This window comes from Nomascus leucogenys, chromosome 1a (genome assembly GCF_006542625.1).
Source record: "Nomascus leucogenys isolate Asia chromosome 1a, Asia_NLE_v1, whole genome shotgun sequence".
In the NCBI taxonomy this organism is placed as follows: Eukaryota; Metazoa; Chordata; class Mammalia; order Primates; family Hylobatidae; genus Nomascus; species Nomascus leucogenys.
In genome coordinates, this window is record NC_044381.1 from 6,889,663 (window position 1) to 6,902,137 (window position 12,475).

Genomic DNA, 12,475 nt, shown 5'->3' on the forward strand with positions numbered 1-12,475 from the left:
TTAAGCATCAACCTTGAAAATAATAATAGTAAAAGCAGTACACAGAAATAGCAAAAGTCATAAAATTGATTCTTAAGTTACTAAAGTTTGAAAATACTAAACTCTTCCAACTTCTTTGTAACAGCACAAGCTTTGAAATACTGTTCAGAATTATTAGGTTGAGCCATATTAAATTGCCATTTGTATAGCTTCAGTACGGTCAAGTATTGGAAATGCTGTTTGGCTCAACCTAATATTCAAGGCTCTTTCTATGCTTATTAACTGTGAGAATGTAGGCAAGTTATTTAACCAGGCAATAAAGAGGGTCCAGCTCTTTGTCTGTATTGGTTATCTTTGCTCCTTTTGCTTCTCTTGCTAAATGTCTCTGCTCTCAGGCCTGGTCCTGCACTACGTATCATCTCCTGCTCTGGGTGGGCTCAGAGAATGTCCCATTGGGGCATTCTTTCCACTGACCACAGGCATGGCCATGGAGGCTTTCACTGCCTTTCTCAAGACCAGAATAATTAGTGGTTGCCTCTTCAGGTGTCTCCTAGCCACTCCACGCTGAGGGTGCTATAAGCAACTGGGGAATAGTCATTTATGAAAACCTTGATTCAGTGTTGGGGAAGCTAACCCTTCCACTCTCTGATCAGGTTTGTTTTCCCTTTATCAACTCACAGTATAAGCTTCCATCCCCATCTGCTATACTCTCATTAGGTTGAGATTACCCTTATAAAAACATAGGTGGAAGCCGTCACCCTATCATATAACAATTTCTGCCCTGAAACACACAGAAAATTAACCATGTGCCCTCATTTGAAACAAAGCAGCTCCAAACTCAGACTGCTAAAGCTGGTGTATTCTACCTATAAGGAGATGCAGAAAGTAAAAGGTATTTTTCATTGTTGTATGACCTTCTTATATTGGTAAGAACTTGACTGAAATTGATATCTGGAAGTATCCTGCCACTTGGACCTTTCTCTGTTAGTCTTGGAGTGATATGAAAAGAATATTATTTCAAGTATTGCCGGGGTAGGCTTCAGTGAGGCAATAAATCACATGCACAAAAGGTATTTTTCTTTGTGAAGAACAAGAACGTGAGCTACCAGATCAAAACTGACTTGGAAGGCAGACTTTTAACACATTTTTTTTTTGTAAACTAAGTGAAAAAGACACATTCAGAAAGTGATCACATGCTGTTAGTGAGCAACTTAATCAGTTTTGTTCTGAGTTTGAGGGTAATTAACTATTAAGAAATCATGGTTCAAAACAATAGAACTTCAACACACAACATGAACATGTTCAAAGATGGTCATGAATGTCCATATTTGTGAACATAGAAATGTTTAGGCAGGTGCCTGACCTTCCCTCAAATCATAGATCCCACTGAGAGTCTCCTGTTTTCTGTGCATATTATCAAGCCACAAGTGTTAACGCCCTTTCAACTTCTACTAAAGTTTTCCTGTCCTCTGATAGCCATTTTTCACATGTGAAAACTCGTTTCTATCTTTCACAAATGTAGTATGCTACAGTGAGTGGAATTCAGCAAAGGCAAGATGAGACACAGCTGAGTGGTCAGTGAGGCATGCTCTTTGTCAAAGTAACTCCAGCTTTAAAATACCTCTCATTCAGGATCACTTGAGCCCAGGAGGGAGCTAATGTGATTAAAGTGGCCTTACAATCTGTTCAACAAATATTTTGGCAACACAAAAAGAAACTTTTCAAATTTATTTTTTAGTTTCCTTGGCAAAGCGGTTAACCAAAAGGATCTTCTGTAGGTGGACAAGGATTGAGAAAACTAAGGAATTTGATCCACTGAACCTATTGTGACAGAAATGCAGTGGTTTTGTATGGACCTAAATAATTTGGGCAACATAGCAAGACCTCGTCTCCGCAAAAGAAAAATTGAGGCCAGGCACGGTGGCTCACGCCTGTAATCCCAGCACTTTGGGAGGCCGAGGCAAGCGGATCACGAGGTCAGGAGATCAAGAACATCCTGGCTAACACGGTGAAACCCCGTCTCTACTAAAAAAAACAAAAAATTAGCTGGGCTTTGTGGCGGGCACCTGTAGTCCCAGCTACTTGGGAGGCTGAGGCAGGAGAATGGCGTGAACCCGGGAGGCGGAGCTTGCAGTGAGCCGAGATCGCGCCATTACACTCCAGCCTGGGCGACAGAGCAAGACTCTGTTTAAAAAAAAAAAAAGAAAAGAAAAATTGAAAAATGAGCCAGGCTTCGTGACATGTATCTGTGGTCTCAGCTATTTGGGAGGCTGAGGCAGGAGGATTGCTTCAAGCCCAGGAAGTTGAGCCTGCAGTGAGCCATGACAGCACCACTGCACTCCAGCCTGGGCAACAGAGTGAGAGCCTGACTCCAAAAAATTAAAGAAAATATATGTAAATAAGTGAAACAATAAATAAAAATACTCAAACACACATGATGGGAAGGTATGATCTCAAACACACATGATGGGAAGGTGTGATCACTTGCAAAGAGTTATCATTGAAAAAGTTAAATTCATAAAAGCTAAGTGTCTACTGCAGCAAAAATTACATATCAAGTGAGAACGTAATTGTTTAAAAGTGCCTGAGACAGGTGCAGTGGCACATGCCTATATTACCAGCTACTTGGAGAGCTGAGATGGGAAGACTGCTTGGGCCCAGAAGGTGGAGACTACCCTGGGCAACATAGTAAGATGCTATCTCTAAAAGGAAATAAAAGTGGCTGAAAGAAAAAAAAACTTGCTGAACATTCTTGTGAACATCTTTGTGTTCCAGTGCCCCAACTGCAATCCATACTATAGAACTGTTTAGAGCCTAGAAGCTGCTGGAGCCAGAGGGTGGAGATGAGCCATAGGAGAAAACTGACTAGAGCTGCTAGAAGAAATAGACAACAGTTTGACCTAATAACAAGAGCACGTAAAGAGACATAAATATAGCAAAATCAAAATATACTGGGGGACTAACAAGCTATTATTTGTGAACCTCCCTTCCCACCCAAGTCACCTCCTTTATGTGTGGTAGGATGTCCCCAGTCTAAGATTTAATCTATGTTCAACCTTCCAGGTTCTGTTTTGGGATTTCCGTAAAAACTAACCCTTTTCTCACCATGGACTTGATTCAAAAGCTTGGTTTTAAACTCAGAGCTGAGAAACTCCTTTCTGCCTAGACAGTATCAGCCTTTCCTTCTCTAGGGCAATAAACCTCAGCCTCAAAGCCTAATATTCCTGTCAGAGGGATTATGAGAAGAATCCATTATCAAGAAAAGAAAATACTTCAAGTGGTATTTTGACATGATATCAGGACACAAGAAATGATTATACCCAATTCCCAGATAAAATTATATTATGAGCACCTCCTCAAATTTGCATTCTCTGGGACCTAGGGATACCTCCTTTAAAGGTGCATCAGGAGGGAACATGTCAGAGCTCAACGCTCTTCCTTTCCTAAGTCAAGTGCATGAGACTCCACACTCCTTCTGATTGTATGACCTTGAACTCAGGGACTGTGCATCATTTTTCTTTGTATCCTCTGTGCTTTAAGCAGCACAGTGCACATTGCAGTTGTTTAGGTCCATATGGAACCACTGCATTTCTGCCACAATAGTTTCAATGGATCTAATTACTTAGTTTTCTCAACCTTGTCCACCCACAGAAGATCCTTTTGGTTAACCACTTTGCCAAGAAAACTAAAAAATAAACTTGAAAAGGTTCTTTTTGTAATGCCAAAATATTGTTGAACAGATTGTAAGACCACTTTAACCACATTAGCTCACTAAAACGTCTACCGCAAAGTCACAGTCTTATGTTACTGAATTCTTAGAATTCTTATTCTCCTCTAATCCCACAGAAACAAAAATTGCTTAAAGTTCAATCTATCTTTAAAGAAAAATATTCAAATTTGTAATGTCTGTGGATAACTAGGAGGCAAGAAAGTTGAAAACTGAAATCCTGCATCATATATCACTAGTAGGTCTTACCTCTCATTGTTTTTTGACATAAAGCAATTATTGGATAATTCAGCTCGGTAGAGAGGCTGAACTGTGATATTTGGGGTGTCATAAAAGGCAGTATTTGCAAGATTAAGTGGGAGACATAATACACAGGGTAAAAAATATGCAGGGATGGGAACTGTAAGGGAAAAAAACCCAAGAGACTACAGGCTAGATAAACCTAACCCATGGATAACTGAAGTTCTAGAATGAGAAATAAAAACAGAGACAAGGTAATAATACTAACTATTAGAAGAAAATTTTCCTGAAATTAAGAAAATTTTAAACCTGCAGTTTGAAGTATTCAAGTACGTATAGGAACACTGAAAAAAAAAAAAAGCCTGAGAAAATTTCTAAACTTCTAGGATAAATTTTAAAACTTCCAGACAGAAAGAATCTATGCTATTATATTAATAAAGATGCTTTGTGGTGGCAAGTATCAGAAACATCAAAGTGACTAAAAATAAGGAAACTGTATATATACATATCTCATATACACACACATGCACACGTACACACACAAAGCCCAGGGGTAAAACCACTCTAGAGTTAGTTAATTCAGTGGCCTAACTGCATTAGTAAAGGAAGACCAGGTTTTTTTCAAACTAATAATTCTGCCTTTATCCTCAGACTACCTTCTTTCATGGCAAAAGTTACAGCATCACAATGTCCAAAAGCAGCAAATGAATTGTCTCTCCTCCTGTCTTAGTGGCAGTAGCTGTTGATTACCTATCCAAGATCCACCATCTTAGTGGCAGTAGCTTAGTGGCAGTAGCTGTTGATTACCTATCCAAGATCCACCATCTTCTTCTTCTTCACTAGAAGAACCTTGATTTTGTGCCCAGCTAAACATACTTTCTAAGACTTCCTTTTGGTCAAGGGTGACCATGTGATATAATTTTGGACTATAAGATGTAAGCAGAAGTTTGTGTGATGGTAAATTTTATGTGTCAACTTGACTGGACCATGGGGTCCCCAGGTGTTTCTTTAAACATTATTCTGAGTGTATCTTCAAGGGTGTTTATGGATGAGATTAACATTTTAATCTGTAACGCAAATTGCTTTCCATAATGTGGGTGGGACTTATTCTATCAGGCCTAAATAGAACAAAGTCTGACTCTTCCCCGAGTAAGAGAGAATTTTCCAGCAGACGGCCTTGGGACTTCATCAGAAATATCAGCCCTTCCTGACTGATTACTTTTAAAGTGGGACATCAGCTATCCTTGAGTCTCCAGTCTGCCAACCCATTCTGCAGATTGGACTTGCCAGCTTTCATAATACTGTGAACCATTCCTTATTTATATTTATTCATCATATATATGTACACACACATACACATATATGTAAATACATATATTTACATTATATTCCATATATATATATATATATATATATTCTGTTTCTCTGAAGAACTCTGACCAAACTAATATATTTTGCTAAATGGTTTCTGGGAAACCATAAACTTTCTTGATATGAAAGGACAGTAGCATGGTACAGACATTATCCTACCCATTTTTCCTTCTTCTTGCTTTGAAGTGATGACTGGAGCCAGAACTGAAGCAGCCGTCTTGCAACTATGAGGGAAAGGTCAAAGAAACTACAGATATATATGCCCTAATATCAGAAATGCAACATCAGCAACTGCCTGCTTCTGGGCTTTTTGCTATGTGAGAAAACTATCCCCCAATTTTTAAAGGTCATTTTTGTTTTATGTTATTTTGAACTGAAAACTTTCCTAATTGATAGAGTAGTGATCTCAAATGCTAGAAAACTTTTCTAAAAAATATTTCTTAATAGACTGTCCTTGATGTATCATTGACTAGAACAGAGTCACAAGCTCATTCCTAAGATAATTAGAAGTAAATGACCTTTTCATGATTGACTTAAACAAATCAAAATCCACAATTCCAGAACAAGAAATGGGATAAATACCATGGAGAATAGGATAATACCTGAGAAAATCAGTGCTGATGTTAGGAAGCCCGTAGATGTTGAGTGGGTAACCAAGAGTGTCTGCCACACTTACAAAGGAAAAAGAATCAGATTGGCATCAAACTTCCCAAATACATACTAAAATCTAAAAACTAATTAGGTTATTTCTATAGGCTACCTCCAAAAATGAGCTGAAACCCAAAAATTCACTGTCTAGCCTGGTCAGGATAAAAATATATATATTTGCAGAAACTCAGAAATTCAGAGAACATTAATCACATACTTCATGTGAGAAAAATACTGCTAAACTACAAATGTTAGGACAGAGATTTCAAAATGAGGGGAGAGGAAAAGTAATAAGCAATACATCTGGCTCTATATGTAGAAAAATATAAGTGAATAGTGATAGAGTGACCAAGAAATTATAATTTTAATTCTAAATAAGGATTTTTGAAACAAAAACTACGTATTGCAAGGAAAAATATAAGAAACTTTGGGTCTTGGACTGTTAAATATTTCAATACTTGGATCTTAAAATATGATTTTAAAAAACTCTAGGATTTGATAGTAGTGGGTGGAAAACAGATTACGGGAAATGAAAGCATTCCAACAACAAATTAATTAGTTACAGTTTGTTTTCTTTTCTGTGTGGCTTGTTTTCTTTACAGCTGGTTTTCATTTCCTTTCAAATTTAAAAGAGTGTATTTAACATTCCATCTTAAGGCAATGTGATAATCATTAATTCTTTGCGTGAGAAAGGAAAGAGGGAGATGAATTTTTAATGAAAGTCGATAGTGTAGAGGAAAGGGGGTCTTCCCTGGCATCCTTCAGCCATTTACAACATTTTACAAAACAATGCAGGTAAAGGAAAAGCTTTCACCCACAACTAGAGGAAAAAAGGTTCCAGCTGCCTAGGTTACAGCAGCCTGTGATGTGACTCAAGCCTTGTAATTCACATTTTTTAAGGCTCACAATAATTTAGAGTTCCAACAGCTTTGATTTTGAATTACTTATTTTCACGATAACACAAACAAAACTTGATATAATAAATGCATACATCCTTAGAATTGACAATATATATTTTATATGACCATGATTTGTACAAAAATTGTATTTGCTGCAAAAAACATTAAAATATAAAACAGTAAAGATTTTTAAAACCACAAACTCTGATCCTCATCCAAAAAAATCAGAAATATATCATATAAAAATGAAGTGACCAAGATGGCAGAATAGAAGGTAACCCGCTCATATCTCCCTATAAGAATTCTGCATCCATCCATGGTAAAAAGTCACTCTGCAGGAGCCTCAGGATTGAGGTAGGAGTTTGTGAAACCCTAGTGAAGTCCAAGACATCAGAGGATCATGTGCAGAGGGAAGACCTACACATAGGTGGCTGATCCACCAAACTTGTTCCTGGGTTCAAGCCAGAAAATGACCCAGTCTCCCAAGGGGTTTGGCTACAACTCCACTTGGCCTTGATCATGCAACCAAAGCCATCTGCCAAGGAGTCAAGAAGGAATTGTGCACACTAGTAGAAAGACTCATCTACCCACTGACAGTCGTGTTGGCAGTCAATCTCAATGTTGCTCTCTGGTTCTGCTCCAGCACCCTCAGGTGAGGTCCCAGCTCAGAGCTTCTCACATAAGGATCCAGAGGGAGACTTGCGCATAACTTGCAGCCCAGTAGTCTGAGCCTCTCAGACAGGCTAGAGCTTGTAAACCTCTGTTCCACAACAGATACCAAGGAGGCCCAGTCTCAGCTCTGGCCTCTCACACTGCAACCAAGGAACTATTCCATCTTTACAGAAACTTGCTGGGAGAATGTGTCTCTCTGAGCCAATGAGACAGGGCTCTCCAGGTTCTGCCCCACAGCAGATGTCAAGGGGGCCCCATCTCAGCTCCAGTCCATCCTGCTGCAGTTGGGGAAATATCCCATCTATGCTGAGACCTGCTTGGAGATGTATACCTGTTTGAGCCAATGAGAAGGGCTCTTCAGCTTCTGTCCCACAGCAGATCCTGAGGGGCCCTAGTAACCGCTCTGACTCCTCCTGCTGCACAGAACTATCCCATCTATCCAGAGACCTACTAGAAGATGCATACCCATATAAATCATTGGGATAGGCATGCCAGTGTCTGTCTCACAGCAGGTCCGTTGGAGGTCCAGCCTCAGCTTTGGCCTTTCCTGCTGCAGTCAAAGAACTACCCTGCTTGTGCAGGGTACTGCTGGGTGACATATATCTGTCTGAGCCAACAAGATAGGCCCATCAGCTTCCTTCCCATAACAGATACTGAGGGGAACCAGTTTCAACTCCAGCCTCCCTTGCTGCAATTGGGGACCCATCCCACATGTGCAGAAACCTGCTGAGAGGCATGCACAGGTGGGATGGGTCCCCAACTGGGGATAGCCATCCATCTTGGCCACCAGGACAGTCTTCTGGATTCAGGTCCCTGGCCAGCATTCCCACACAGCCCAAGTACCCTCCTTGGGTCTTGCCCTGATCCATCTGGGCTGGAAAGCTGTGCCAATCTCATAGTCCTCATGAAACTTGCTGCAAGCCTGTACTTAGAGCATCTTCTACTGCTGAGATGGCTGCAGAGGTCAGAGGCTCAGAGAAAACAATAGTCAGACTGTATAGAATTCCTACAAGGATAAGCACAAAGAAAGCTAGACTACAAAGACTAAAATATTAAATAAATACCTAATCTATCAATACACAGACATCATTTCATGTTCATAGCATTAAAAACATTCAAGGAAATATGACTCATCATGTGGAAAAAATAAGGTGCCAGAGGCTGACCCTAAAGTGATAGAGATATGCACTTTCTTAGACAAATAATACAAAATAGCTGTTTTGAGAAGCTTGATTGACTTCCACAAAACACACAGAATCAATTCAGAAATGTATCAGAGAAATTTAACAGAGATTAAAATAATTTAAAAAAATCAACCAGAAATCCTGGAGCTGAAAAATAACAACGAATGAAAGGAAAAATGCAATAGATCAGCAGAACTGATCAAGCTGAAGAATCAGTGAGCTTGAAAACAGAATATTTGAAAATATACAGTCAGAGGAGAAAAAAGAATGAAAAGTATAAAGAAAGCTTACAGGAATGACAGGACAACAATAAAAGAGCAATCATTCATGTTATTTAGTTAAAGAGGGAAATGAGAAAGACAAGAAGGTAGAAAGCTTATTCAAAGAAATAATAACATAAACCTTCCAAACCTGGAGAAAGATATAAATATCCAGGTACAAGAAGGTCAAGGGTCACCAATCACTTTCAACCCACATGTGAATACCCTTAGGTATTATAATCAAACTCTCAAAGGTCAAAGACAAAGAAGCAATTATGAAAGCAATGAGAAGAAAGAAGCAAATAACAGATAAGGTAGATCTGAAATGCCTGGCAGCAGACTTCTCAGTAGAAACTGTACAGGCCAGGAGAGGTGAGATGATATATTCAGAGTGCTGAAAGAAGTAAACTGCAAAGCAAGAATACTGTTTCCAGTAAAGCTATTCTTCAGAAATGAAGGAGAGATAAAGGCTTTCGTAGACAAACAAAAGCTGAGGGAATTTGTTGCTACCAGACCTGTCCTACAAGAAATGCTAACGAGAGTTCTTCAGGCCAAAAGAAAAGGATACTAATGTGATTGTTACACTAATATTGTAATTAGAGTGTGTAAATCAATTAAATCTTTACTAAGAAGACTAAAAGATAAAACTACTAAAAATAATAACTACAACAATTTAAGAGATTAGCAATATAAAAATGTAAATTGTGGTATCAAAAATTCAAAATGTGTGAGGAGAGGGGAATTAATATGTACAAGGTTTTATTTTGTTATTTGTTGCTTTTTGTTTTTTGTGATCAAAGCTAAGTTGGAATCAGTTTTAAGTAACTTGTTATAACTATAGAATTTTTTTGTAATCTTCATGTTAACTACCCAAGAAAAACTTATAATAGATACACTGAAAATAAAAAGCAATGAATTAAAACATACTACCAGAGAAAATCACTTAACCACAAAGGAAGACAGTAAGAAAGGATGGAACTGGAGGCCACTGGTAAGCCAGGCACAGAAAGACAAATATCACATGTTCTCATTCACATGTGGGAGCTGAAAAAGTGGATCTCATGGAGGTAGAGATTAAAATGGTGTTTACCAGAGGATGTAAAAGAAAGGGGAGGGAGGTAGGGATGAAGAGAAGTTGGTTAAAGGATACAAAAACATAGAAGGAATAGGTTCTAGTATTTGATGTATAGTAGGGAAATTATAGTTAACAATAACTTATTGTATATTTCAAAGTAGCTGGAAGAGAAGATTTGTAAAGCTCCCAACAGAAAGAAAAGATAAATGTTTGAAGTGATGGCTATCCTCATTACCCTGATTTGCTCATTACACATTATATGCAGGTATCAAAATATTGCATGTACAACTATTAAATATCAATTTTTAAAAAATTTAAAAATCAAAAATACTTTTCAAAAAGAAACCTGTAAGTCCTAATGACTGTGGAGTAACCATAACACTCCTGTACTGCCTATACACACATGAAAGAAAAATAAATTTCTATTTGCATAAAAGAAATATATAATATAAATAAATATGATCTTAAAAATTAGAAAAAGCAATCAAAAACCCAAACTAAGAAAATAAAAGCTAAAATTGATGAAATAGAAATTTTTTTACATGCAAGAAGAATGCATCAACTGAAAAGCTATTCCTTTGAGAAGACCAATAAAAACAACAAGCTTCACGAGCCTGATTATGGCAAAAATAAAATATGCCCACGAGAAAAAATATACATGATTAGGAATGAAAAATGATAACTATCAAAGAAATAAAGAGATTTTTTTAAAAATTGTTAAGAGCCAGGTATGATGGCTCATGCCTGTAATCCCAGCATTTTGGGAGGCCAAGGCAGGAGGATGGCTTGGGGCCAGGAGTTCAAACAGCCTGTGCACCATGGTGAGACCCTGTCTCCCACAAAAAAAAAACTAAAAAATTAGCCAGGCATGGTGGTTCATACCTGTAGACCTAGCTACTCAGGAGCCTGAGGCAGGATAATTGCTTGAGCCCAGAAGGTTGAGGATGCAGTGAGCTATAATTGCACCACTGTACTCTAGCCTGGGTAGTAGAGTGAGACACTGTCTCAGAAAAAAAAAAAAAATATATATATATATATATATGAATATTACATGCACATCTATCGAAACAAATTTGAAAACCAGGAGGAAATTGCTGATTTCCTAGCAAAATACAAATGTCTAAAATTGACCTAAGAAATAGAAAACATTAAAAGGCCAATTTCCATAGAATAGATTTGAAAGGTGATAAACCATAGCTGTCCAAAGATGTCTGTGTTCTAATCCCTGAATATGTGAATAAAGTATGTTATTTTATATGACAAAAGGAACTTCACAGTTGTGATTATGTTAAGGATCTAGACATAGGGAAGGTACCTTATATTAATTCCAGGTGGCCCCAATGATGTAATCGCAAGGGTCTTTATAAGAGGGAGTGTGGTAGGCTGAATAATGGCCCCCAAATATATCGAAGTCTTGATCCTTGGATCCTATGAATATTACCTTATATGGCAAAAGGATTTTGCAGGTGTGATTAAATTAGGAATTTTTTTAGATGAAGAGATTATCCTGTATTAGCTGGGTGGGCCCTAAATATAATCACAAGTGTGCTTGTAAGAAGGAGAAAGAGGGAGATTTGACCACAGTAGGGGGTGATGTCATCATGGAAGTGGAGAGAGATTTGAAGATGCTATACTGCTACCTTTGAAAATGGAGGAAGGTGCAATGAGCCACGTAATGCAAATAGCCCCTAAAAGCTGGAAAAGGCAAGGAAATGGATTCTCCTCCAGAGCCTTCAGAGGGAGTGCAGTCCTGCTGACACCTTGAGTTTAGCCCAGTGAAGCTGATTTTGTACTTACGACCTCTATAACTATAAGAGAATAAATCTGTGTTGTCTTAAGCCCCTAAATTTTTGATAATTTGTTACAGTAGAAATAGGAAACTGACACAGGTGAATATTGATCTACCATTAAAACAAGGTGCCAGGACCAGATGTTTCATAACAGTACTCTCTCTAACTCTTAAATAATGGATAGTTCTAATCCTATTTAAGCTCCTTCATGTATTTTTTGAAGTCAGCATAAACCTAATTCCAAAGCCAGATGGAGAATATAAAAATGTAAAACTCTTACAAACGAATCTACATATAAAAACTCTAAATAAATTATTAGTAAACAAAATCTAGCCTCTAATAAAATGAATATTACTAAGTTGTGTATATTTTAGGAATGCAAATGTATGATCTAAAATCAATCACTTATCACTCATTACAACAGCAAATTAAGGAAGATAAACTACATAATCATATCAATACTCACTGAAAAGGTATTGATAAAATTCATCCATCTCCCCTAATACAACCTCAACATAACATAGAAATAGAAAGAAATCAATGAAAAAAAATGAATGGCAAGTACATGAAATATAGTAAGTTCTCATTCATTTAATATATATTTAAATAGTTCCTAGTACCGGGCACACT